Below are 27,287 nucleotides of genomic sequence, written 5' to 3' on the forward strand. Positions count from 1 at the left end.
TGTGGGAGCAAAGCACAGCAGAGGGGAGGAGGAAGCAGTCATGCAGAATCCCAGACATTACTGCCTTAGCAAAGACAGAGGAGACATGAGTCTGAAAACAAGGGCTGTTGTCTACCCTGACACACCCCTAAGCTAACCATATTGGAAAGTCCCAAACAGCAGCTTCTCTATGGGACCCTAGCCTTTGTGACTTTTGGCACAGCCAGGCCTAAATACTAGCTTAAACACAAATGGGGCCTAGTTAGTTCTAGATGCTGCCCAGGCCTCTGTGGGTATGATAACATGTCTGTACCTATTTACTGTCTCTGGGCATCCATGTACTTTTCCCTAACAACTTCCCTGAGCTTTTGTGAGCTTTAAAATGAGATAATCAATGTAAAGTCCATTGTAAACCAGAACATGCCATGTCAAGATCATGGATTTACAACTAGGAGAGACTTTAGGTGCTATCTAAGTCTAAACTTCTCATTTGATAGATTAGAGAAGTTTTAAAAATCTATTAAAGTGCTGACCATATGTCAGTGCTTAGCACTGGAGGTAGAGGAACAAAAAAGCAAGATGCATACTGCCCTCGAGGAGTTTACAATCTAGTCATGAAGGAACCAAGGCTAGGGAAATGAAGTGATTTGTCTAAGACCACTGAGCTAGTAAGCTACAGAGGCAGGATTTGAACCCCAATCCTCTGTCATGCTGCCTCCTGTCATCTATTACTATCCTCCTCATCACTATCTCTCCACTGATGTCTTCATCTGATGCCTCATCACATCCTTGCCCCTGTGTCAAGGGGACATAAGTAGGTCATGTCAGACATGCCAAATGCACTGCTCAGAGTTCCATGTAGTCTGGAACACTCCTGAGTGTGCCAGAACCAGATAACAATGTAATTGGGAGGGGCAGCTAGGGGCACAGTGGATAGAGCACTGGCCCTCGAGTCAGGAGGACCTGAGCTCAAATCTGACTTCAGACACTTACTACCTGTGTGACCCTGCAAGTCACTTAACCTTGATTACCTCCCCCCCCCCAAAAAAAATACAACTGGGAAATAGTTAACAAAATAAATAAAAATATAATAAAACATAGAGAACATTGCATTTTAAAAACTGGGTCAACATGCAGCCAGTGGGGGTGCTTATGTAGGGATTAGTGGCCCCCATTCCAATTTCCGTTTGACACCACATGTGAAGTGGACAGAATGGTGGATTAGGAGTGAGAAGGGGCTTGAGATTGAATCCTGCCTCTGACACTTTCTCTGAGAGACTCTGGGAAAGTTGATTAATTAATCCCTCTCAGTCATGGTGCTTTCATCTGCAAAATGGTGATCTTTCATGCCGTTATGAAGATCAAATGAGATCCCAAACATAAAGGACTTTGCAAATCTTCAGGTGCTATCTATACAAATGCCATCTCTCATTATTGTCAGTGGCAGGAAAGCGTCTCCTATCTCCAAGTCATCTGGAAATGCTCTGATCATAGGCCTAATGAATCATATGTCTATGAAACTGGCTAAACTGGGGGCAGAGTGATGACTTTTTCAGTTACAGAAAGGCTCTGGTTAAGTGTTAGTAAGAAGGCCATCCATAGTAATGGAACTAGGGAGCCTGGAAACATCGAATAGTGGTTATTATTATCATTATGACTCCTTTTTTTTTCTTTTACCTTTTCCCCTTTGTTGCTAAACTAAACTAAAAAATGCATCCTCTATCTCAGATTAAGTAAGAAGAAAAATGGGTTCACCCTTAGGCCTAGATAATCAGTTGGGCCTAAGGCAGAGGAGTGTAGTGGGATCTTCAAATGAAAACCAAGGGTGGGTGCCAGCCTTAGAGAAAGAAGTCAGCAGCACCAATGGTTCTGAGAGGGGGGAGGAGAAGAGAAGAGGGAGAAAAACTCAGATCCATATGATATGATCTGGATTTGGCTACAGGAAGCCTCTTTCCAAACTGGTGTCATTTCTTTATCACCTACATGTGAGGAAACACTCATTCCCCCAGCAGACTCTCCAAAGATGGTCACACGGCCGGGATCTCCTCCAAAGTGGGCAATGTTCTTCTGGACCCACTTCAGGGCAGCCACCTGATCCAGGAAGCCCCAGTTGCCACGTGCATGCTCATCCCCAGTGCTGAAAACCAGATATTAGACAAGGTTGGAGAATTCTGAAGAAGAGCTCCAGGTTCATAGGCTCACCATCCAGATCATTCATTTCACAAATTAGGAATCTGAGGCTCAAAGAGTAATTTGATAGAAGTCATAAGCAGCACAGTCATAATTTGAACTGGGATTCTCTGGCTATAAATCCAGTGCTTTTTCTACTGATAGGCTCAGCATAATGGGGAGGCAAAGGAGGACAAGAAAGCTAGGCTCTCATCAGGACAAATGACTCACTTTTCATTGGGGGCAGATCTCACCTGAAGAAGCCAAGGATGCCCAGCCTGTACTGGATGGTGACCACTACCACATTCTGGGAGGCAGACAATATGGAACCGTCATACATGGAAGCAGAGCCAAAAATGAGACCTCCACCATGGATCCACACCATCACCTGCAAGGACCAGACACGGTTTTCCTCACAGAAACAAATCCCAATCAGCATGGCTCTGCCACTCCCTTGCTCAACAGTAAGATGCTATATCCTATTCCCTCATGTCCCATGATAAAGTAGCACTAAATGGGAGTGAATTTACTTCTTCTTAAGAGATCAGATATTAAGAATAGAAAGGATACGCATCAGAACTACTCTCAGATAAAGAGCCCATTTGGCTAGACTCAGAGGCAGCTCAGATTCCCCTTGGAATCTTGCTGGCACAAATCAGCTCCCTGAGGTCCTCCTACTAACAAAGATATATTCAAACAAGAGCAAAACAGCCTCTTCTAAAGGACCCTTGCTCCCTTGGGAGCAGGGAAAGGAGGCAGAACTCCCTGGGCAGATTCTAAGGGACACAGACCCAGTCAGATAATACAGGATGCACCAGAAGCATTAAGTCGGTAATGCGGACAGGACTTTTCTATGCAACATTAACTGTTCCCAAAGTCAAGCTAAGCAACCAGAACAGATCACCAGCAGAGGCCGTGCCTTCCACCGGCTCTTACAGGCTTCTCACTTTGCAAGGACAAAAAGATCAGCTGATGAAAACTCATGCCAGTGGCCAAGCCTGTGCTTATTCTGTTCTAGTGTATTTGCCAGCCCCTTATACTATTTGTCCTTTCGTAAGGAGTATTGTTTTCCCCCAGAACACATGGTGGTGTTACCATCTGTCAACCACTGACACATATGCACTGGATAGGGGGTGGGGGTGGGTCTTATATCACTGACACCAAATGTTTGCATTATTCTATGTGCTCAGGATACTCCAACTCCAGCATAGAAGTTCACAGTGAGTTCTGTGAGGGAAACTTGCCATCAGGAAAGCAGAACCAGAGAGAAAAAATTGTCAAATTGAATGTGGGATTGTTGAGATTCAGAGGTTTCATGGGGCAGCTGACATTTGAGAAGTTTTGTTTATTTCTGTTTATCTTAAGATTGTTATTGTTTATCGTAAGAGAGGAAGCTTGGTGTAAATGGGAGAAGAATGGCCTTGGACTTGGAAAGAACTAGGTTCAAGTCCTGCCTCTGATATTTACGTAATGGCAACTGACACATCAGGCTGATGCAACTTCTCAACATGGAGAAACCATGGAGCCTGCTTCTAAAAGAGCTGTCATGCTCTGTAAAAGAAGTCCCCTGGAAAGATCATGGATCATGCAGAGATCATCTGGACCTTGTTCCAGTGACCTAACTACGCGCCTAGCTCCCTGACCCCGCCAGGTGGGAAAACCAAGTCTACAAAAGCACCAGTGCCCATCCCACCCAGTAGCTCCATGACCACAAAATTACTTAGCATCTTGGTACGCCAGCAACTCTCCAAGACTCTCTGTTATGGAAGAATGCCTGATAGTCGTCAGCAGGAGGAGTTTCCTCTTAGTGAAACTCCCTACAACAACGAAATGATGGGTCTAGAAAGGATCAAGAAGTGTTTTAAAGGCCCTCAATGCTTTCCTCTAGCAATAATAACCTTGAGAGAAAATGATACCATTCCAGATCACAGAACTAACTCTCTGAAGTTATAAGGAGGCAGATTTCAAATGCCTTGCTGTCCAAGGGTAGAGTGGATTGCCTTGAGAAGTAGTACCAAGCTCCCTGGCCCTGACAACTTCAGGGAAGGCTAGATGACTTTTTGAAGATATTTAGAGAGGATGCCTGCTCTCCTGCTGGTGGGAAGAGGTGACCTCCAAAGTCCCACCCAGTTCTGATGCCCTAGGATTCCCATCCCCTGCTGTGGAAGTTACAGAGATCTGACTTACTGGCAATTTAGCCCCCTCCTCTGTGTGGTCAGGAACATGGACATTGAGGTACAAACAGTCTTCAGAACTGGCAGTAATAGGGATGTTTATTTTCAGGAAGTTCTTCAGCTTTTCTAGGACAGTGATATTCTGCAAACACCTGGAAAACAGAAGAAAGAATGGACTAGAAGAGAATCACAGAAGAGACCCTCTCCTTTTGGAGACAAGATGATGTCTGATTCCAACTGGCGTCTAGCTCCATTTCTACTTTTACCCCACCATCTACCCTTACTTTGAGCAAGGAAAGATAATAAGAATAAAAACAACAATAATGATCTCCAAGCTACATGAAACAAAATACTTCCAAAATACAGAAAATTAGCAAAGGAGAAAAAATCCCATTGGAACAACAGAATGATGGGTATTCCATCCCTGTTGTCCTGCCTGTTACTGGAGCCGTACCAAGAATGGTTTCCGTATTGATTTGGTGCAGAAGCCTGCAGAAGAGGTCATATCTTAATAATTTGATTCAACTACAAAAAGTTATTTTATCTACTTGTGCTATAATAATCCATAAAGTATTAAATCTTAAAAAAAAAGTTTGGATAGCAACTTTTCTCCTAACTGTTTCTATCTAAGCTCCATAGAAAAAGATGAGAGCTTTGGTACAGTGGGTAACAATTTCGCACCTGGAGGGGAGGCCAGGTAGCACAGCGAGTAAGAGCACAGGCCCCAGAGTTGGGATGACCTGGGATGGAATCTGGGCTCAGACAATTAGCACCCACCCAGAAACACCTGGCTGTGTAACCTTGAGCAAGTTACGTAACCCCAATTGTTTAGGGGTGGTCAGGTGGCACAGTGAGTAAGAACACCGGCCCCAGAGTCAGGATGACCTGGGATCAAATTCGGGCTCTGATACTTAGGAGCACACCCAGAAATAACTGGCCGTGTAACCTTGAGCAAGTTACTTAACCCCAATTGCTTAAAAAAAAAAAAAAGAATTTAGCACCTGGAGTCAGGAAGGCCTGAGTTCAATCCAATCTTAGACACTAATTAGCTGTGTAATCCTGGGTAAGTCACTTAACCTATCTCAGCCTCAATCTCTTAATTAATGAATATAAAAATAGCAACTACCTCACAGGTGGGTTGTGAGGATCAAATGTATACAAAGTACTTTATAAGCCTTAAAATACTATATTGATACTAGCCCCTATTATTTATTATTGTTAATAAGAAAAAGAATTAACAATAGATGAACTTTGTTATGAGGAAGCACTCATGGTTTGCTCAATGCTTTCCTTCGAGGCAGCTAGGTGGCATGGCAGATTGAGCCCTGATCCTGGAATTAGGAAGACAGAACCAGTCCTTGTGGCTCCCAGGCAGGATTCCCTTTTTTTAAATTAATTAATTAATTTTTAGTTTTCAGCATTCACTTCCATAAGGTTTTGAGTTCTAAATTTTATCCCCCTTCCCAAGACAGCATGCAATCTGATATAGGCTCTACATATACATTCACATTAAACATATCTTCACATTAGTCATGTTGTAAAGAAGAATTAGAGCCAATGAGAGAAACCACAAGAAAGAAGAAACAGAGAGAGAGAGAGAGAGAGAGAGAGAGCAAACAGCATGCTTCAATCTGCATTCAGACTCCAAAGTTCTTTTTCTGGATGTGGAAAGCATTTTCCATCATGAGTCTTTTGGAATTGGCTGAGATTCGGGCAGGATCCTTTCTGCTGCATTTTCTGGTCCCTATTATTATTCTGTTTCTGTTCTCCTAAAACAGTGATTCTCAAAGTTTTTGGTGTCAGGTCTCCTTTATGCTATTAAAAATTACTGAGGACCCCCGCCCCAGAAAAAAGCATTTGTTTATGTAGACATATCTATTGGTATTTACCATACTGGAAATGAAAATATCTTAGTATTATGATGAAAATATTTTTGGCCTTGAGGACTGTTTGAAAGGGTGCCCAGACCACACTTTGAGAACTGCCAGAAACTGTTACTAAGTTAATGGTGCAGAATAAGGTTCAACATGGATGTTTGGCAGCCATGCAATGTACAAATCATCCTTTTCTTCCTCCTAAAATAGTGGTCTGGGACAAAGTGGAAATAAGTAACTAGGTAGCTCAGTGGTAAAAGTGTTGAGCCTGGAGGCAGTAATACCTCAGTTCAAATCCAGCCTAAGATAATAGCTGTGTGATCCTGAGCAAGTCACTTAACCTCTTCTGCTTCAGTTTTCTTATGTACAAAATGTAAATAATAACACCTACCTCCCAGGGCTTGGGAGAGGATCAACTAAAATAATATTTGTAAAGCTCCCTGCAAACTTTAAAGCATTATATAAATGCTAGCTGTTGTTATTAGTAAAGGTCAGAGTCCCTAGTTTTAAACCTCCATTCTACTACTTAGTACCACTGTGATCTCAATGGGCCTCAATTCATTCCTGAAAGAGCTAAGCTAAATAATCTCTAAGGTTCCTTCCAGCTCACTCTATGATACAATGAATTTCTGAGAATTGTTAGTATAGGCAATTATAGGATGGTAGGACAATAGAGTGGAAAGTCCAAATGAATGACTATGTGGAAAGCCCTTTGTAGACCTTGAAACACTATATAATTGTTAGTTACTGTTTTTTTCCAACACAACAGACATAGTATTAGAACCCTAGGCTTAACCCAACCATGAATAAGTTACTTCTTTTGGCTCCAGGTACCTCAGTTGTAAAAAAGAAAGGTCTGACATTCAGGATGGATTAACGTTTAAAAGGCACAAAAATCTCTGGGATACTCTGTATATACTGGGAAATTGCTGGCATTTGATTTAGTAGTAGCAAAAACATAGAATCCAGACTGATCCCCATCAACCATAGAATGGCTGGGCTAATTGTGTTGTATGAATGGAACAGAATATTATTAATTATTATTAATAATAATATTATTAGGAATAATATTACATCATTATTTCAGAGAATCCTGGTAGTATGAACTCCTGCAGGGGGAAATGATCTGAACCAGGACGACAATAGGTGCAATGACGATGCAAACTAAAACAACGCAGGAAGGGAGCTGAACTGTGATCATCTGTAAATAACACTAGTTCCAAAGAACAGATGATGAAACCTGCCTCCCCTCAGTAGGGGGTGGGGAACTAGGGGTATGCAAGGTTTCATATGCTGTCAGACATGGGCCCTGCAATCTGCTTTTGTTCCAAAGGAAGGTCCCATGGTAAGTAGAGGGTGGAAAGAAGTGAGTGTATGAGAAACTAACATATATATAAAAAGAAGGCAACCTTAAATCCTTTAAACACACACACATATGCACAAACACAAGAAAGTTGAGTCAGATGGTCTCTATGACCTCTTCCTACTAGCTTTGTGATCTCAGATGAGCCATTTAACCCTTCTTGGCTTTAGTTTTCCTCCTTATAGTAATATGGGTACTAACTACCTCATAGCACTGTTCTGAAGCTCTAAAGTCCTATATAAAAGTAGACAATTATCATTAAGCAATTCTTTGAGGCTGCATAGCCCTAGAGAGAAAGGGAAATTTATTCATTTAAGAAACAGGTATTAAGGGCAGCTAGGTGGTACAGTGGATAGAGCACGAGTCCTGGAGCCAGGAGGACCTGAGTTCAAATTCGGCCTCAGACATTTGATGCTTACTAACTGTGTGACCCTGGGCAAGTCACTTAACCCCAGTGCCTCACCAAAAAAGAAAAAAGAAACAGTTATCAAATGTCTACAGAGAATTATACTCTAGGCCAGGAGTGGGAAATCTGTAGCCTTGAGGCCATACATGGTCTTCTAGACCCTCAGGTGTGGCCTTTTCATTGAGCCCAAGTTTTACATAACAAATCCTTTTATTATGGGGATTTGTTCTATGAAATATGGATTCACTCAAAGGACCACACTTAAAGACCTAGAGGGCCACATGTGGCCATGAGGTTACAGGTTCTCCACCCCTGCTCTAGGCATTGGGGGAGACAAAAAGTTGGATAATACATGATGGTGCCCTTGTTCCCATCTGTTAAGAGAAAGAATGAGGAAGTTACTTACATGGGTGGGTGAGAAGTTGCATTTCTCACATCACTCCATGGCTCTGGTGGTTGTGGAGGAGAAAACCTCAGGTCTCCAATGGGGGGTCTGGCAAAAGGGATTCCCAGGAAAACATTGACATCTTTGTCAAGCCCCTTGATGCTGATGTGAGTCCCTCGGATCTGTCCAGACTCAGTGGTCCTGATGAGGTCATCTCCATGATGCCCTGTGAACAAATGGTAGAGAAATCCTCAGGGACAGAGGACTGAACTGATGTCCAAATGCACCATCTACCTGTGCTTCCCTCCAACTTCCAGTGGTCCTGATGGGGTCATCAGCCTTGTGCCCTGTGAGCAAAGGTGAAGGAAATCCTCAGAGACAGACAGAGGGTCAATAATTGCTGCAGATGTCCAAATGTCCCCCTGCCTATCCCAATCCATCACTTTTTCCTTAGATAGGAATACAGGCCTCCTTCTATTTTGGCCATGATTACTTTCATCTCAGAGGGAAGATGAAGAAATTAATATAGGCTCAGTCTCACAAACACTCCCTTTTTACAAGTAACCTGTAGAAATGTATATAATAACAACAGCAACATACAAACCAACAACTTTGAAAGACTTAACTTTAATCAATGCTATGACCAACCATGATTCTAGATGACTGATAATAAAGCATATAACTTAATTCCTGACAGAGAGGTAATGACTCAGGGTGAAGAAGGAGACACATTTTGGGACATGGTCAATTTAGGATTTTGTTCTGTTGGTTTTTTGTTGTTGATGTTTTTTCAGTGTGTGGGGGAAAGGAAGAGAGGGAGGGGAAAAAAATCTAATTTTTTTCATCAAAAAAAATGCAATTAAATGTTTCCAAAAGTGACCTGTAGAGATAAAACGTCCTGACCACCTCCCCTCAACCAGATATTGAAGCCAGATCACCTGAGCTTCCTTACCCCATGACCTGAACCCTTACAAAGTCTTTGAAGGAGAAGGACCTCAGATGGCATTCTTCCAATCCATACCTGAGTGGGAATCCCCTGTAGAATGTCCTTGGGATGTGGTCATCACTTCCCTTGAAGATCTTCAGTGATGAGAAACTCACTCCAAAGATGGTCAATTGCATTTTTAGATAGCTCTGGTACTGCAGGAAATGTCCAGCTTTGGGATCCTGGATCCCTTCAAGCTAATTTCACCCCCAAACTAACTTAAGAAGGCATAGAGCTAAAGTCAGTGCCAGAGTCCAGCAAAATTATTCAATTAAACAAACATCAAATCGACACTTACTTGAGGCAAAGCTCCCAGTTCTAAGCCAGGGACAAAAAGGTAAAAACAGACACAGGCCCTGATCTGGAGACTTACATTCTAGTAAGGAAGAAAGATGTATGCCCTTACCTCCCTGCCTCCCTATCCCCCACTCCAAAAAAACTGAGAATGCCAGGGAAAAGCAAGATAATTTCAGAGAAAAGGTTCAGGAAAAGTACTAGAAAAATCTGATGAGGCTCCCTTCTTTGAAGAGGCAGGGAGTACAGAACTTAGGATATAACATCAGGAATAGTTGGTGTATTGGTTAGTTTGACTTAACTGATTTTTCCTCTCCTTTTAATGTTTTCTTATGAGGAATGGTTCCAGAGAGAGGAGAAATATATTTAGGGATTAAAGTCAGATGAAAACAGAATCTATCGATAAAAGGTGGGGAAAAAATCTGAAGATGACCGGGAAAACTTCTGAAGGAAGTCGAACCTAAGCTGAGTATTTAAACAAGACAATCAAACATAATTGTTCTCCAAAAGTGTCTCTCCCAGATGTGGGGAAATATCACTTTAGGATAGATTGGAAAGGGAAGAAACGTGAGCAAAGGAAGAGAGAGAGGTGGGCAAGGCCAAGAAGATGACAGGCAAGGAGTGTGGAAAGTAGTTTTGCTGGGCTGGAGTGTATTGAGGGTATGAGTAGCATTGGATAGATTGGATAGAGTGCTGGACCAGGGATCAAAGGATGAGGGTTTGGAACCCAGCCTTCCCACATAGTGCCTAAAGGAATTTTTGCAAATCATTTCTTCTCATTGTATCTGTTTCCCTCTTCTCTAAAATGAAGTGACTGACCTTAAGGACCTTTATGGACCTTAAAGTCCTAAATCCTTTGACCCAGAAGCAGCAGGCTGCCCGATGTTCTGTGGTCCATAGTAACACCATCTCTCTGACATATGAGATCAGAGGTCTTTAACCTTTCTCTTTTAAGGAGCTCTGCGAATAAAGCCTAGGAACCTTTTCTCAGAATCATGTTTTCAAATACATAGGCTTACCAAAGAAAACAATCGTAATGTACTTGTTATTAAAATATATTTCTAAAAACAAGTTTGCAGACCCCAGGTTAAGGAGCTGGAAGGACATCATCATCATCATCATCATCATCACAATATTGTATACTATATAATAATATATAATAATGAGCTGGGATGTCTATAGAATAGATGTATAATGGCTAACAGCTCAGCCCAGCACCTTTGAAAGTCTATCTGTCTTCTCTGTCTAATAGAATTGTAAACAAGTGCCAAGTACAGGGGATGTACTGAAACACAAATCACTCACATACTTTGAGTTTTCTTCTCTAGGACAATAGGGCTTTTTTTGAGGTTGAAAATCAAGAAGCAAGTCATCAAGAAACAATGCAAAGAGTTCTGGACTTGGAGTCAGGAAAATCTAGGTTCAGATCTGCCACTTACTCATTGTGTGACTTTGGTCAAGTCATTTGCTTTCCCTGAGACTCAGTTTGTTCATCTGTTAAATAAGAGAGTTAGACTAAGAGCCCTTCTAGTTCTAAACCTATGAGCCTATAATCTGTATCTCCTCACATACAGGTCCTATTTCTATGGTTTCCAAAGACACCTCACCTTAAAAATGACTCTCTGCTAACTATCATCGTTCATTTCCCCTCCTTTTCTCGGTCATCCTCTTTCAATAGGTCATCTACATAAGTGGTGTCTCCCTCTCCTCTCACTCTCTTCTACACCCTCTGCAATCTGGCAGCCAGTCTCATCATTCCACTGAAACTGCCTTCTCCAAGGTTACCAATGATCCCTCAATGGCCAAAGGAATGGCCTCTTCTCAGTTCTCATCCCATTGCAGCAAATGGGCCCTGTTGACCAACCTGGATACTTTCTCCTCTCTGGGTTTTCATGAAATTGCTCTTTATTGAGTTTCCTGCTCAGTCTCCTTCATCCATTCATTATCCACACCATATCTGGGTATACAATAAGGCTCTGTCCTGGGCCCTGTTCTCTCTACACTCTCACATAGTGACCTCATTAGCTCCTATGGGTTCAAGTATCAACTCTATGCCATTGTCTACATACCCAGTCATAATTTCTTTTCTGAACTTCATTCTCACATCACAAACATCCCATGAGACATTTTGAAGTGGATGTCCTGAAGGCATCTCAAACCAAAAATGTCCAAAGCAGAACTCTTTATCTTTCTCCCTATATTCTCCCCTCCTCCATACTTTCTTATTAATGTGGAAGATACCACAAGTCCCCAAGCTCAATGCTTTCCTCAGCTCCTCCCTTGAACTCATCCCACAAACTCACTCAGTTAACAAATCTTGATATTTCTGCCTCTATAACATCCCCTTCTCTCCCCTTACACAGCCATCACCCTAGTTTAGACTCTTGGCATCTCCTAGCTGGGCTATATAGCAATAGCCTTGTGCCCTTCTGCGTGCCAATACATCCTCCGCACAGTCACCAAATTGATATTCCTAAAGCCCAGATCTGACCATGTCACCCCCACATACTTGGTAAAATTCAATAGTTTCTATTACCCATCTGGGGGTCAAATATCATCTATTTAAATAAACATATTTAATGCTTTTCAAAATCTGGTCCCTTCCTTCCTTTCAATGTCCTCCCACATTCTCCCCTTCACATACCCAGCTATCCATCTATATTGGTGAGCTTACTCTACAGCCCACATAATACTCCTTTCTCCCTTCTCATCTCTGACTCTCAAAATCCCTGGCATCCTTGAAGACTTCACAAATGTTACATTCTACATCAGCCTTCCCTGAGGTCCCCAGCTGCCAATGCCCTCCCTCTCCAAACTATCACATATTCATTTTTTACATATTATGCATATAGTGACATGTGTCTATTCCATTATAAGCTCCTTGAGGACAGGAACTGTTTGGCCTCTGTCTTTGTATCCCCCAGTGCTTAGCATAATGCTTGACACTTAAATTATTATAATCAGATTAGATGTTGTTTTCCACGGGGAATCCCACTGATAGAAGGATTTTGTGCCTAATATGTGTAGAAGGCATCAGTTTCTTAATAGCAAACCCAGACCTATACCCGGGAAATAAAACTAACGATAACCTCCCATCTCCAGCCCTTCCAATCAGTCAGTGAGGTCAACAAAAGAAAAAATAACCCACAAGCCTCATACTCTCCCACCTTCCCCCAGAAATTATCCCCCCAGAATTGGTCAGCCTGGCAGTGTTGCTTACCTTGGGCTGGAATTACGAGGGCCAGGAGCCCCAAAGTCAAGACCTTGGGCAGGAGGGAAGTCTTCCACATCTTTCTCTCTGCACAGCCTTCTGGTTATGCCTGATCAAATCCCACGCCTGGGCTTTATCTGAGATGAGTTAGGTCAAAGGGCAACTAGAAACTAAGGGCTTCTGAACTTATTTCCTCATTAAAATTTGCTCTACAAAAGCTCAGATGAGAATTTAGACTGAATCCCTAAAAAAGCAGATTGGCAAGTTCACCCACCTAGCAGATAAGCCAGTAAATGTTTAACAAATGTCTGTCTAAGGACTCGCTGTTCCTGACTCCTCCTCAAAACATGTAGCATCTCTGACCACCTCCTTAATACTGCAAGCTGCTGATCTAATGCCTAGCCCTTCACTTGATATGTTGGACCAGGAAGATAATAATAATAAAACCATTTATTTGGCAACAAAACACATACATTACCTAATGAGATCCTCACAACAAGCCTGTAAGGCAGGTTGCCGTCATTATTCCCACTTTACAGATGAGCAAAATAAGGCTGAAGAAGTTTAATTCTATTTTACACTGTTCCTCTTCCTCCCACCAAGCCAATAATGTGTTAACATTTTGTCACTTTCTTTCCATACTGTCTCATTAACAAATACAGATTTGGTCTCAATATATAGGCTAACGTGCAGCAACTCTTCCTCCATTCTAAAAGATGCAAATACTAAAGGATTCAACAATACCAAGGTACTGGTTTTAGAAGGGAGAGAGGAAGAGAGGGAGGGAAGGAGGGAGGAAGGGAAGAAAGAAGGAAGGTTGGTAATGGTTTAAAAGAGACCAAAAAAATCAATATTGTTTCAATGCTACTAATGCAGGTATTCTCTAAACTATAACATTTTGCAGTGAAATTATCTTTCACTCCCTAAACCCCAAGGATGACACTTTATTTCAGAATTGATGTCTTTTTGTCATGACCATCTGTCAAAATATGTTTCATTGGTTTTGGGTAAATCTACATGTTTATCAGCTCCCGTGTTGTTGAATATCTCTCTAATCTTTCCATCGACTAAAGTGCACCCCTAACCAATTGAGCTTTGACCTTTTTTTTACAATCTTAGCAATGATTTTCTTTTCTGTAAACAGGATAAATAAAATAAATCTTTCTTTTGTCGTTGGAGTCATTTGGATCAAAATGCTGAAAAGGTCAATTTCATCTACAGGTTTATAATATATTGCTTCCAAGAACAACTGGATTGGATTTGTCAAGATTTACATTAATATCTTTTTCAGAATTGTATCTGTGACCAACATAAAGTTCAATAGAGACAAACCCTTCAGCTATGTCACTTTGCAGAAGTGGGGTACAGTGTAAATAGGGGATAGAGGTAAAGTGGGTTAGTAGATAAATGGAATTTCCCCAGCTGCCATGAAGCTCAGGCTTTGGGCCCTTCCTCTTCCTCTGGTCAGGCCTCTCCTTTCTTGCCCTTTGGTTGGCAACAGGGAATTTGGCCTAGGTCCCCATTTTCAACATCCATGTTGATATTTACTCAATCATTGAGTCAATGAACATCTATTAAGGTCCACCTATGCGCCAGGTGCCACACTAAGCACCAAGAATAAAAAGAAAGGTAAAAAGACCATTGCTGCTCCCCCAGACCCCACAGCACAGCAGGAGAGACAACATGTGAGCAACTACACACAAACAAGCGCAATTTTAAATAGTCAACAGACGGAAGATTCTAGAACTAAGGGGGACTGGGAAAGGCTTCCTGCTGAAGGTGGGAATTTTAGTTGGGACTTAAAGGAAGTTGGGGAAGCCAGGAGGTAGATATGAGGAGAAAAGAGTATTCCAGGTATAGGGGATAACCAGCACCCAGGCCTCCCAATTTATCAAATTCTTCAACTCCCATGAGGCTCACCCTCACTCCACCTTGGCCACACACAGAAACGGTCATACCCTTGACATCAACATCATGAATGTTCAGCCTCCATGCCCAGAACTCCTTAATTCCCCTTTCAGAAAATGACCTTTAGGAACCTTTGGTGAGGAATGGGTGGTGAAGCTTTCATCCTCTTTTCCCATTCCCCCAGCTTCCCAGAACCCATGCTGACTCTATGAAATTTGGCAGAGTCTTGGGTTGTCTTTCTCTCCCAGCCTTCCTACCAATACCACTGCAACTCAGCATTCAAGCCTGGATCATTTACCTAAGATTCTCCTAATTGGTAGAGAGGATGACGACCCAATGCTTTCATGAGAAGTCTGAGGGGCTGGCTGAGCTCTAGGCAGTTAGGTGGAATTAGGAAGACCTGAGTGAATGCAATACCTGTACTAAACACTTATTAGCTGTGCAGCCCTGGGCAAGTCACTTAATATGAACCATATCAAAAACAAAAATCATATGATTATCTCAAAAGATGCAGAAAAAGATTTTGACAAAATATAGCATGCATTCCTATTAAAAACACTAGAGGGAGGCTAGGTGGCACTGGACCTGGAGTCAGAAGAACCTGAGTTCAAATCTGGCCTCAGACACTTTAACACAAAAACTAGCCATGTGACTGACCTTGGGCAAGTGGCTTAACCCCAATTGCCCTCCAAAAAGCAAAAAACAAAAAAACTAGAAAGCATAAGAATAGATGGAGCTTTCCTTAAAATGGTAAGTAGTATCTATCTAAAACCATCAGCAAACATCTGAAATGAGGATAAGCTAGAAACCTTTTCAATAAGATCAGGGTTGAAACAAAGAAGCCCATTATTATCACTATTATTTAATATTGTATTAGAAATGTCCCATAGCAATGATATAAGAAAAATAAATTGAAGGAATTAGAATAGGCAATAAAGAAACAAAACTATCACTCTTAGCAGAAGATATGATGGTATACTTAGAGAACCCTAAAGAATCAACTAAAAAACTAATTGAAAGAATTAACATTTGCAAACTTGCAGGATATAAAATAAGCCCACATAAATTATCATCATTCTGTATATTACCAACAAAGTCCAGCAGGAAGAGACAGAAAGAGAAATTCCATTTAAAATAATTGCCAGCAGTATAAAATACATGGAAGTCTACCCGCCAAGACAAACCTAGGAATTATGTGAATACAATTACAAGACACAATCACACCCATAAAGACAGATCTAAACAATTGGAGAAATATTAATTGCTCATGGGTAAATTGAGCCAATACAATAAAAATGACAATTCTACCTAAATTACTAATCCCAATCAAACTATCAAAAAACATTTTCTAGAGCTAGAAAAAATAAAATTCATCTGGAAGAACAAAAGGTAAAAAATATCAAGGGAATTAATGAGGAAAAAATGTGAAGGAAGGTAGGCAAGCAGTACCAGATCTCAAACTGTATTGCAAAGCAGTAATCATTAAAACAATCTGGTACTGATGGGGTACCTGGGGTCTAGATCAATTTGTGAAACCAACTTGTAAAACCAGTCTGTTCAATTGTAACTGCAATTTGTCCTTTCCCACCCTTGAGATCTGCCCCTTCTCCCTATCCCACACTCCACCTAGGCAACACCCGTGACCCCTTTGTTCTTACTTAATTTCTTCATTTCTTCTTATCTAAACTATCTATTCACATGCTCCTCTTGGTCAGCTCTGACCTTTGTCTAAGCATTGAGGCCCCTCCTGTCTGGTCAGCCCTGACAATGGCAGCCCTACCCTTTAAAGGTAAAAGCATGTACCCCTCTCACTTGCAGGTCCCCTAAAGGACACTTCCCCGCATCTCATAGAAGCGTAACAATAAACTTCTACAACTCTCACTCCAATTAAGCCTGAGACCTTGAATTCTTTCCAGACGATATTGCAGGTTTTCTGGTCTTAGATAAGATCATAATTCCTGCTGAACCTATTGGGATCCCGTCCCCCATCAGTACTATAGAGGGATGTATCAGTGGCATAATTAGGGACAAAATACACAGTAGTAAATGACCATGGTAATCTCCTGCTTTATAAACCCAAAGATCCAAGAGTTCGGGACAGGAACTCATTATTTGACAAAAACTGCTGAGAAGCAGTTTGGCAGAAACTAGGCACAGACCAACATCTCACACTGTATACCAAGCTTAGGTCAAAATGAGCACTCAATTTTGACATAAAAGGTAATACCATAAGCAAATTAGAGAAACATGGGAAATGTTGCCTGTCAGACCTATGGATAAGGGAAGAATTTATGATCAAACAAGAGATTGAGAGGATCACAGGAAGTAAAATGGATAATTTTGGTTACATAAAATTAAGTTTTGCACAAATAAAGCCAATTAAGCCAAGATTAGAAGGAAAGCAAGAAACTGGGGTAAAAATCTTTTCGGCAAATTTATAAGATTATAAATCATTCCCCAATTGATAAATGATCAAAGGATATGAATGGGAGGTTTTGAGGTGAAGAAATCAAAATTACATATAGTTATATGTAAAAATGCTCTAAATCACTCTTTATTAAAGAAATGCACATTAAAACAGCTCTGAGGTAGCACCTCACACCTATCAGATTGGCTAATATGACAGAAAAGGAAAATGACAAATGTTGGAGGGGATGTGGAAAAACTGGGACACTACTGTACTTTTGGTAGAGTTGTGAACTGATCCAACCATCCTGGAGAACAATTTGGAACTATATCCAAAGAGCTATAAAACTGTACCTACCCAGCAATACCACTACTAGGTCTATATCCCAAAGAGATCAAGGGAAAAGGAAAAGGACTTAAATATATAAAGATATTTATAGCAGCTCTTTTGGCAAAGAATTGAAAATTGAAGGGATTCCCCATCATTTGGGGAATGTCTAAATAAGTTGTTATATATGATTATGATGAAATACTGTAAGAAATGTTGAGCAGAATGGTTTCAGAAAAACCTGAGAAGACACATGAATTGATGCAAAGTGAAGTGAATAGAACCAGAACATTGTACACAGTAACAACAAAATTGTATAATGATCAATTGTGAATGACTTAAATAGTTTTATCAAGACAAAGATCCAAGACAATTCTGAAGGACTTGAGATAAAAGAAAGAAAGAACATGGAATCTGAGTGTAGATCAAAGCATAGTTTTATTTTATTTTTCTTGCCTTTTTTTTTGCAATGGGACTAATAGCACATTTTTGCCTTAATGGATGAGGGAGGGGTAGAAGAGAGGGTGAGAATTTAGAACTCAAAAAAATTTTTTAATGGTTTAAAAAATAATAAATCTAAAAGAAAAAATTTTTAAAGTAATCTGACCTTGTTGTTGTTATTGAGTCATTTCCATCAAGTCCAACACTTCATGATCCCATTTGGGTTTTCTTGATCTTAGGAAGTGCCTAATTGCTTCTTGACCTGACTAAAGACCAAGGAATCTTCCACTGAAATCAGTGTCTCTTTTGATTGAGCTAACCTGGAAAAGGGTTCATTCAGCCTGTGTATTTTCTGGCATATTCTCATCTGATTTCTGTAAACTCTTTGCTTAGATAAAAATGTTAACTCTACTCACTATTTGTGATAGTCATACTGGGGAACATTGGCAGTGATGGGGGTGGGATCTAAACCCCAAGGAAAAGACTCAGTCTTTGGGACTTGGACTTCAAAGTCCCTGGTATTTGCTTGAGGCACCCAGGCCATTCTGGTAAATAATCCTTTTAACTGCCCTTTTACTGGGGCTCTCCCACCACTTAACTCCTTCCTTTGTCTTCACCTGGCCCCACCCCAGGCTACTAGCCACTCCTTAATCCCATCCATATCTTCCCACAGTCTTTCTGTATAAAATATCAATCATCAATTGCTCTCCAAGGTTACCATTCATCTTAGTTGTCAAATCTAATGGCCCTTTTCTCTATTCGAAAGAGGCTGGGGGTACTGGCTGAACTGGATTAGACTGCAAGACAAGCTGGCAAGGGAAAAGGTCAGCTGGCACCTGAGGAAGGGAAGTGGTCATAGTGGGAGATGCAGGGTAGGGGATGTGGATGGTGAAGGAGGCAGGAAATGAGGGTTATTGGGCTAGAGGAAAAAGGAAGGGAAGCTAAGGGGAAATGGGGGTGGCCAAGGGGGGCAGGGGCATGGGAAACAGGGGAAGCTAGAGGAGGATGGGGAGCAGCAGGAAGGGCTGGGGGAGCTGCCTCAGTAAGACCAGTGGCTGGGACCTGAGCAGGAGTCACTGGGGGGAGGGGCTGGGGCCAAAGACCTGGGGGCCATAAGAAGGGGGTTCTTTAATTGACCGTTGTCTGGTGGGAAGTGAAAATTTCTCAGAACTTCCCTTTCCCTTCCCCCAGCCCTTCTGCTCTTAATCAGCAGCAAGCCCTATCAGAAGGCTTTCAGATTTCCCACCTCTGTGGGCCCCTCCTCCTGGCCAGTGGGGATCATCATCCTTGTTCTTTGTAAGTCTTGGTGGGCTCCTCTGTTGTTTACCATCAGGGAAGATTTTTGAACTGAGACTTGAGCCCACTTCTCAACCAATGGGAGAAGGGACCCTGTTAGGGTATAAATTCTTGTTCTGTTTTTTGTAATGTGCCTCTTCATGATCAGTCATGGGGAAGACTGCCCTCTTCACCCAGGGAAGGGGGAAGAGAATAATTCCTGTTCCTATCCTAAGAGATCTCCATGTTCTTGATTAAATTTTGGATGAGGTTTTTCATCATGAACACAATCTTTCCTGAGAATCAGTCAACGAGGAACATTAAGTAGGAAACTTTTATCCATTTTCCTTCTCAGCAACAGTGATGAGGGATGACAATAGGTTCAGCAGGAACTCTGATCTTTAAAGAGTTAAGGCTATTCATTGGATGTCAATTATGCTGACCAGGTGAGAAAAGGGTGGGATTAGGGAGGAGTTAAGGTGGGGCCAGTGTTTAAAGGAACTTGTATTTTTAATGTAACTGTGCAGGTGTATTGCCCATAATTCACTGAGAAATACCCCAAGTGGGGGGGGGCTACCTGGAGGTGTGGTTTTAGGCTTGAAACTAAGTCAGCTAGAGGTCAAAGGCTGATGGAGAAGGGCCCAGTCTGCCACCCTTCAGTGTCATGTTTGACAAGATTGATGTCTGGGAACCAAGGCCAACAGAGACTCAGTATGTGGATAATTACTAAGGAGTTAACCCAGAGATAGGGTATTGAAGGATTCATGGGGGCAGTGGGACACTATACAAGGGGGAGATAATAGTTGCCTAAGCTGGAATGTTTGGAGATACTTTAGTGAAGGATTCATAGGACTAGCTTGTTATTGTTCCAAGCTGAGATAAACAATTCATGAGTTGTTGCTGGGCAGAGTTGATGCTCTGAAGCTGGGGGGGGGAGTATGATTTTACAAACTGGTTTTACGGACTGATGTTACAAATTGGTTTTACAAATATAGATCCCAAGCACCCCATCAGATGGGGCATCTGTCTTTGTCCTCCATGCTTCAGAAGCTGTGCCCAGGTCCATGGCCTCCAATATAACCACTGGACTGAGAACCTGAGAGGATCAGGCTAAGTATGAAACAGCCTCCTAGCTTTCGTGACCTAATGGGACCTGAGAGGTCAGGCCCCAAAAGCACTTCCAAGGTACTTGGAGAACAAGAAGGGGATAGGGAGAGGTGGAGGCTTACATACCTTCCAGTCCTTACTGGAGAAGAATTTGAGATTAGCAGTGTCTCCCAGTAAGGGAACCATAAATGTTGAGGTTTAAGTTTCATGGTTGCTCGAGACCCCAAAATACTAACATGCCCCCAAAATACTAACATGCCGGGTCCTACCAAATGAATTCAACTCTTAAGGAGCCTAAGTGTCTGTTTGTATTGACAAGCCTGCCAGAACAATCTGACACAAACTTGAGTCTGAACTAGATTGAGTCTCAGCCCCTTCATGGAGGCAAGATGGATCTTATATACAGAAAGACTGTGGGAGGGATCATGGGGTGGTCTAGAAGAGGGGTTTGGGGAGGGTCTTAAGGAGGATCTTGATGGGACTGAGGTCAAACTCCAGAAATGGGATTAAGGGTAGGAAATAGCTGAAGGTTACCTGGAGATGATAGACAATGGAAGACAAGGCTAGTTTAAGTGTAATAGGTTTGGATATAGATATTTTGATAGGATCAAGGGATGGAAAGCCTCTGGAGAATAGAGGGCTAGGCTAGGTTAAGAGAAACAGAGATTTGGGCCTAGGGATAATGAAAGGCTCATGGCCTCAGGCAAATGCCTCAGCAAGTGGGCTTGGGAACAAGGACACTTGCAGTGTTCTCAGGGGAAACTAGCATAATGTTGCAACATAGTATTAACTAGAAGCCTTGGGACAACTCCATTCTGTTCTAGGGAGGTTTAGGGAGGTTTGGAACATCCTAACCAGTGCCCTGATAACAAGGATAGAGTATATAGCTGACACATATGAGGTGAAAGGGAACTAGGACAATGGTGTAATCCCAAAGGAAGTGGCTTATGATGACTATGCAGTTTTACACTACCATATATACTGGACTCTTAGCTGGATAAAGTTGATTCAGTTTTCCACTATACTGGAGTCCCGTCTCATTTATGATTGTTAACCTCTAGGTAAGTAATCTTTTTATCTCTCTTTTCACCTAACTTTTCCTTCTCAGCTCTGCTGCTGGCCAGCAGGGCTCCTCTCTACCACTATCTCACACTCTGCCACAGAAGGGCAGCGGTCCCTGGGTGGGCTTGGCTCCCCACATTACTGAGCTTGCTTAATGAACCTCATGTATTATGTATATTATCTAACAGAATTAGAGCCTCATTAGTAATACTGTATGATAATGGGGAGGTGTACCCAGAAGAGAACTAACCAATCAATCCTCTGAAGAGAGTGTCTGTACCAAACTAATGTATAAAACTTGCTTGGTTTTTGTATCTGGTACTTCTCCTTCTACAAGAGGGACAGGGTCCACTTCCAGCCAGAAGTGTTCAATTACTGGGGCGGCTAGGTGGTGCAGTGAATAAAGCACTGGTCCTGGAGTCAGGAGGACCTGGGTTCAGATCTGGCCTCAGACACTTAACACAAAAAATAGCCATGTGACCTTGGGCAAGTCACTTAACCCCAATTGTCCTCCTAAAAAAAGAAGTGTTCAATTACTCTGGATTTCTCCTTAATAAATTTCTTTTGATGTTGGATTTTTGGTATCAATTGTGTTTTGCTTTTCCAGGTTGGCATTTCCAACAGTCTGTTTCCTACAATTATCACTGGACTTTTCCTGGAGTCTTTGCAGGGATCAATCCATTATTGAGACTGTTTCCTCTGGCAGACATCCCAGACTGGTCCTTAATATAAGTAACCTAATTGATTAAACTACTATCTATAATCAATCTGGAACTACTGGCCTCTTTCTTTAGTATAAAACTAACTCCTCTGTTTAGGGGAGCTGAAAATATTCCAGTGCACAGGGATATCAGATGTTATAATTAGCATAGTCAGCAATATACCAAAGAAATGCTGAAGGGAGTAAGAAATAGACCAGGGAGAATCCCTGGATAGCCCGTGACCTCCATGTGGGTTAGGGTGGCCCAGATGTTGGACACTTTCAGGCCACATCATGTATGACCCCAAAACACTAAAAAGAACTATGTTCCATCAGGTTGGGTGAGAAAGAGAAACAGGTGGAGGTTGATGTGACGTGGCCCTTTCTCATAGTGTTGAGGTAAGTCACTATCAAGATCCTAGATTCAGAAGCTGAGATTAGGAAACTGCAGGAGGAAGGACAATTGAAATGAGACACACAGAAAGTCACTGCTCTCATAGCTGGGGACTTGGTGGACAAGGTAGATAAGAAGGTGATGAGATTGGGGAGCACTGGGAAGACAGCAATACAGGGGAAGATTCAGAGGATCATATATGGGATAGAGAGTTTCTTTCTCTTTCTCTCCTTTCCTCCCCAATTGCAGCAGCCTCAGAGGTGTGAGTGGAGGAGAGAGAAAGAAAAATATATTCAGTAAAGTGATGATTATTTAAGATATGATTGGTAAAGCAAGTTTGAAAAAAGCAAAAAAGAGTTGGATCAGAATTTGAAAGAAACAAGAGAGGTTTTAAAGAGGGTTTCATCAGAGTCCACTAAAGGGATTATGTTTATAGAAGGAAGGGAGAGGAGCATAGGCAGAAAGGATGTAATAATCTGTTTGCTTGGATGGTGTGAACAGAGGATTTGAGAGTAAATGACTTGGAAACTTGGAAAGAAAAGTTGTTGGTCTATTTGTGCTTGTATCTGTGTTTATATGTCTCTCTGTGTCTTGTTAACTAATTTTATGTTTTAGAAAGATTCTGTTCTCTTCCTCTGCATTTTACAACACACACATACACACACCTGGAATGACTGGTTTATTGTTTTACAGCAAGAAAAGGTCATTTCACTGATTATCAAGAGGCAAGTTTGGGGGTTGTGTCAGTGAAAGTTTCAAGTCTTACACTCTGGAATTGGATTGGCACTTAACCCTTTCCTCACTCATGAAAAAGGAGAAAGTTTTTGTGTACCAGGACACAACCAAAAGGTAGCTGAATTCATTCTGGACACATTTTAATGAGACATATTTAATGTGTCTCTCCTAATTTGATTTTTAAGATGAGTCAGAATTTATTACATTATTTGGCACTAAGACAAATTGGGAAAATAGTATGGATCTGAAATTCATTAACTGGGTAACTTTAAACAAATTACCTCAGTTTACTTCACATGAGTGTAAAGGGCTTATCACAATGCCTGGCAGAAGGCAGACATCATAAATGTTAACGGTTATTATTATTTCCTTAATCAGGTATAATTGCTTCATACTTGAAAACTTTATATGGGATTTTAGATGTGATCAGTATACAATGCCAGGGGTCATGAGATGCCTGATTTTCTGTATAAGATGATTTGGAAATGCATTCAACAGGATTTGAGTTACCCAATCGGTAATGGGTTTTTTTCAAGTTTCAAATACATAAGATTGTGCAAATTGATAAACTTTTTTATCAGGTATGTCAAGCAACTTTTTGTAACTTGAATATTATTAGAGTATGAAACTAAGACAGTGGATTCTGGAGAGCAATCTGGAACCATGCCCAAAGGGCTATAAATAATTTCATACCCTTTGACCCAACAATACCACTTCTAGGGTTGTATCTCAAAGAGATCACAGAAGTGGGAGGAAGACCCATATGTACAAAAATATATATAGCAGCCCTTTTTGTGGTGGCAAAGAATTAGAAATGAAGGGGATGCCCATCAATTGGGGAATGGCTGAGAAAGTTGTGGTATATGAATGTAATGGAATACTATTGTGCTATAAGAAATAAGGAGCAGACAGACTTCATATTTACCTGGAGAGGCTTATACAAACTGATGCTGAGTGAGAAGAGCAGAACCAGGAGAAATTTGTACACAGTTACAGACACAACATATGTGTGACCACCAACTTTGATAGACTGGACTCTTTTCAACAATGCAAGGTTATAAGAACTCCAAAAGACTCATGATGGAAAGAGATTTCTACATTTGGAGAAAGAACAGAGTTTGAATGCAGATTAAAGCTAACTACCTGCTCTCTTTCTTTCTCTTGTTTGGTTTTGTTTCATCTTTCCCACTGTTAATTCTATCAGTTACAAACCTTCTTTATAACCTAACTAATGTCTAATGTGAAAGTATTTGAAGATCCTATACTTGATTGCATGCCACCATGAGGGGGAGGAGGCGGTGGGGAGGAGAGGAAGGGGGAAAAATTTTGAAACTCAAGGAATTGTGGAACTGAATATTGTAAACTAAAAGTAAACAAACAAATTAATAAAGACAAAAAAAAAGACAGTGGAAAATCGGTTATGTTATTTTATCAGACCTGCTAACCCTGTTTTATAATGTTTTACAAACGCAATTTAGGGAACTGGACATTTCCACTTTTGCCTGAAGTTAAGAGGAAGTTAAATGTATAATTTGGCTATCACTTATGAAAGTGTAAGAGTGTTAACTAACTTATTCAGGGTTATTGTCATAATGTTGAAACCTAAAATTGATAATTGGTACTGTGTGTGGAAAGGAGGGGTATGAGGTTGTGAAGCAGGGTTAGTCTAATTCTGTTTTGTTTGCTGATTAAATGGATATTGGGAGTGGGTTGATGGTTATTATTGTACTACTTTTGTTGTTTGTTTCACTATCTCTGAATACGAAATTCACTCAGTTATCTTGATGTTCTGTAAATTTCCACTTTAGAATTGGTCCGTGGCTTTGAATATTCTTGCTAGGGTTTGTGCTGCGATTGGTCAAGCTCACTGTCCTTACATTAACTTGTCAGGAAAAATCATGATACGTCTCCCACTGAAAAGGAAAATTGAGAAAATCAAATGATTCTAATCCCATTTTGTAACTGTTTCTATTCTCTGCTGCAAAATTGCCCAAACCATGTTTATTTGTCTCTGAACCTAGTTCAGAACCTCAGCAGGTCTGTACTAATTTAAGTGCAGAAACTCATCAAATGCCATTGATTCTTCCTTTACTACCCCAAAATTGCAACAACTGTGGGAATTTTCTTACTGGTCATGCTGTTTTCCTACCTGTTGTAATGGTAATGTGAATCTGAAGATCTTCCCTGCCCCATATTCATAGTTACCACCAGTGTTGTGAATATTGCAAATATTGTGTTGGCACTACATCTATGCTTGTATTGCTTTTGCAGTTTATGCTTATAAACAGGACCACCCCTTCTGGCTATACCCAAAAGCCCCAATGTAGAGTCACCCCAGGGACCTTGCAGAAAATATTCAGAAAGAACGTATGGGAGGCTTTCAGGAGTGGATTGGGGGGTTCCCTACTGGGGAAAAGCCATAAAACACAGTGGGATATGAAAGTCATAACAACACTGTGAACAGTGAAAACTATAACTCAGATACTGAAAAATATAACTTAGATACTGTGACTGGCAAAAAACCATAATATGGACATAGCAACCCATACAAGAGGAGTCCAAACCCTTTGTCTGTTTCCTATAATTATCGTTGGATTTTCCTGGGGTCTTTGCAGGGATTTATCCGTTACTGAAACTGTTTTATCTAGCAGCCTCCCCACACTGGGCCCCTAATGTAAGTAACCCAAGTGATTAAACTATTATCTATAATCAGTCTGGAGTTTCCAGCCACTTTCTTCATTATAAAATGAATTCCTTTGTTTGGGCAAGTCAAGAATATCCCAGTACATGGGAATATTGGACCTTACAGCAGGGAAGTGACAAAGACAGACCCTTGCTTAAAAAAAAATCACCTTGACAGCTAAGTGAAGGATAAAACAGAATGGGGAGAGCCTTGAAACAGGGAAACCAGTAAGGAGACTATTCAAGTAATCTAGGTAAGAGAGGTGATGAGGGTCTGAACCAGAGATGTAGCTCCTAGGAGTGAAGAGATACTGTGAAAGTAGAAATGACAAAGTCTGGTCAACAGACTGGAGTGAGAAGGAGGAATTCAAAATGACACCACAGTGGTGAGGCTGGTGACTTCAAAGATGATGGCGCCCATGACACTATCAGGGAAGTACCAAAGGTGGGGAGACTGTGAGGGGAAGCATCATGAGCTGGTTTTAGACATATTGAGTTTGAGACGCACATGGGACACCCTGATCAAGATGTCCAAGAGGCAGTAGAAGATGTAACACTGAAGCTTGGGATAGAGGTTAGGGAGATCATCTGGGAATCATCTTCCTAAGGCTGATCCTTGATCCATGGGAACAGATGAGATCACCGAGTGATATCAGATAGAGGGTGACAAGAAGAGAGCCCAGGACAGAGCCTTGGAGGACAGGATAACCACAATGCATGAATGAAAGACCAGCAAAGAAGCCTGCGGGGTGGTAGGACAAACAGGAAAACCAGGACAGAGCCTTGGAGGACAGGATAACCACAATACATGAACGAAAAACCAGCAAAGAAGCCTGTGGGGTGGTAGGACAAACAGGAAAACCAGGAGAGAGCAATGTAAAAACAAACTATAAAGAAGTGGGTTAAAAAAAAAAGAAAAAAACGTAAGTTCTGTTTTTGGCTGCATTGAAGGACACAGTTTGTAATAGTAATAGAATATAAAGATCCCCCTGTATTGGCTTGGTTTTCAAATGGATCGTGTTAAAACCCAGAGCTTGTTAATCCCACTTGTGGGATGGACTTGTTGACGTGAAAAAGAGACTGCTGAACTGGGAGGAGCTGGTAGATTTGGAGAGACACAAGAGAGGCAGAAGAACTTTTTGGAAGCAGCACCCTTTTGGAGGCAGAGAGAGACTGAGAGGATTGCTGAGGGCCACTTTGAATTGCCCAGGACTTTTGAGAGCTGCCACCCAGAGCTGCCAAGGACTGAGGAGACATGGCTGTTATGCTGGTACTTTGTCTGTTTTGATGTTGTTTTGCCAGATTTGTCCACTAGTGAAAGACAGTCCTATTGTTGCAGAAGACTTGGAACCTTTCTGTTGGTTCAGAAGCCCTGAAGAAGGATTTTCTTGTTGTATGTTTACAGAAAT

At 41.4% G+C, this 27,287-nt stretch overlaps 1 pseudogene; it reads right to left on the reverse strand.

Moving 5' to 3' along the window:
• LOC138159451 (pyrethroid hydrolase Ces2e-like) overlaps positions 1-12,961 on the reverse strand; it is a 27,911-nt pseudogene extending 14,950 nt beyond the window's left edge.
• Positions 12,962-27,287: the final 14,326 nt, after the last annotated feature.

The sequence above is a fragment of the Petaurus breviceps genome, unplaced genomic scaffold (assembly GCF_028583685.1).
Source record: "Petaurus breviceps papuanus isolate PSGF00001 unplaced genomic scaffold, PetGlider_PUasm1.0 176, whole genome shotgun sequence".
Taxonomy (NCBI): Eukaryota; Metazoa; Chordata; class Mammalia; order Diprotodontia; family Petauridae; genus Petaurus; species Petaurus breviceps.